The following is a 2,451-nucleotide window of genomic DNA, read 5'->3' on the forward strand; positions in this document are numbered from 1 at the left end:
AAGTGACGCTCAGGGGCAGGCCCAGGCAGGCAGCAAGGGGGCAGAGGGGGGAGGGCGCACTTGGCCACCAGCTGGGTCCTCAGGGGAACGTGATGTTACCAGCCTCAGAGTTCATGGCTGTTTCTGGGTCTGTCTCCCAGCCCAGCGTGCGCCCCTGGGGGCGGGGGAGGGGGGCTCCCTCTCCAGGCCTGTAGACGGGGCCTGGGAGTGACTCACGGCCCCAGGGTGGCAGGCAGCCTGCCTGCCTGCGACATGTGACCGGGGACCTCAGGCTGACCCTCACCTGCAGGCTGGCAAACCCAATGGCTGCAACCTCCTAGGGCTCGCCCTGGGCACACGGTCGGCCCCTCCTGCCACCCCGGCCAAGCCTGTGTCCACAGGAGAGCGGACCTGGACCCTCCTCACGGAGACAAGGCGGCTCGGCCCGGCCAGTGCGGCTCAGCGGTTGAGCATCGACACAGGAACCAGGAGGTCACAGTTCAACTCCCAGTCGGGGCACCTGCCCGGGTTGTGGGCTGGATCCCCAGTAGGGGGCGTGCAGGAGGCAGCCGACCCATGATCCCTCTCATGGCGGATGTCCCTTCCTCTCTGAAATCAACACATTTACAGCCACAAGGCAGCACAGAGGCAGGGAGAGGCCCGCGGCCAGCCCAGCCTCACCGCATGTCCAAGGAGGGAACTGCGCTCACACGCAGCCCCCGCACCCGGGCACAGGGAGCGAGCGAGGGCATGTTGAGGCGATGCAGCATGAAGCCCGTGCAGGTACCCAGTGCGCCCTCACTGCGGGTGCAGCGGGCACAAGCCGTTTGCTCGACCTCGGTGGAGGTTGGGGGGATGGGGGCAGCTCAGGGACCTGGGTGACAGCGATGGAGTGTCAGGCTCTCCCCTCCACCTGCAACCCTAACCTAACGGTGTGCAGGGTGCCCCCCCCGGGCCTGGTGCTCAGGACCCCTGTCCCTGGGACATGGGGGCGCTGGGCATGAGCAGCCTGACCGACGGCTGCACATGCCCCGTGGAAGCCGGGCAAGGCTGTGGGTCCTCCGGGCCTCCCTTCCTGCTGCTCGCTGGATACCGAGGGGCCATGAGCACCTCTGGACCCAAGCGCTGAGCTCAGAGGTTATGCAAGGCTCGGGGTCATTCCAGCTCAAGCCCAGGGCGGCCCTGGGGACTCCCCAGAAAGGGCCGGCAGGCCACCCCACACCCAGCACCCCGTTCCCCTCCCACCCACCCTCTTTCCTCACCCTTCCAGGAGCCACCCCACTTGTCCCTGCCCCTCCAGGCACACGCCCCTTCGGGTCCTCGTGGGAAGGGACCATGGCCCTCCCTTCTCCCTCCTCCCCACACAGGGCGGGGCCCAAGGCAGGGGGGTGGCCCTGTGAATGCGCTCAGAGCGTCCCTCTGGGAGTCCCGCCCCTCACCCGGCCAGCTGACACACGGCCTCCGCGTCATGACCTCCCAGGACCGCAATGGCGAGGCCGACAGCCAGAGCAGTCTCCCCACGAGAAACTTAGAATGTGACTGTTCACACTTCCTGTCGGTCTCACCACTGTCACCCGGCCCCCCATCCACTGTCAGCTCTCAGACCGGGGGACCCGGCCCCCAACTCCACTGTCAGCTCTCTGATGGGAGGGGACCCGGCCCCCAACTCCACTGTCAGCTCTCTGATGGGAGGGGACCCGGCCCCCAACTCCACTGTCAGCTCTCTGATGGGAGGGGACCCGGCCCCCAACTCCACTGTCAGCTCTCTGATGGGAGGGGACCCGGCCCCCAACTCCACTGTCAGCTCTCTGATGGGAGGGGACCCGGCCCCCAACTCCACTGTCAGCTCTCTGATGGGAGAGGACCCGGCCCCCAACTCCACTGTCAGCTCTCTGATGGGGGGGGGAGGGCTGGCCCTCGTCGCTCATCACTGGGCCCCAGCCACCGCCAAGGAGTGAGCACAGAGCCGGGGAATGAATGAAGGCAGGCGGGGTCCACCCAGGGAATGAGTGAGTGAGTGACTTCAAGGGGCAAACCCAGAACCCTGACTCAGATCTGCCTGCAGATGCTGTGTGTCCTTTCTTAAGCATCTACAGATACAGTCAAACCACCCCCACGCCCGTGTCCCCCACACATGCCCGCCGGGCCGCCACGCGGGGGCCACTCGTGGCTCTGGGGCCAGAGAGCCGGCCTTCACACCCTGTCCAGCCCCAGCTTGGGACACCAGGCAATTCAATTTCCCACCCTGAGCCTCAGTCTCCCCTCTGTACACCGGGGGTGATCACAGGACCTCATGGGGTTGCGATGGAGCTAAATGAGTGAGTGAGTGAGTAGGAAGCGCTGAGAGCCATCAGGGACATGGATCTGTGATTGTCCATAACCCCGCTGCTGTCCACTGCCCTCCCCCAGCCCTGCCCAAAGCGGGGGGCCCTCGGTGCTCCAGTCCCCAGAGGTCCCCCACGGCGCACATCT

This window comes from Myotis davidii, unplaced genomic scaffold (genome assembly GCF_000327345.1).
Source record: "Myotis davidii unplaced genomic scaffold, ASM32734v1 scaffold328, whole genome shotgun sequence".
Classification (NCBI taxonomy): Eukaryota; Metazoa; Chordata; class Mammalia; order Chiroptera; family Vespertilionidae; genus Myotis; species Myotis davidii.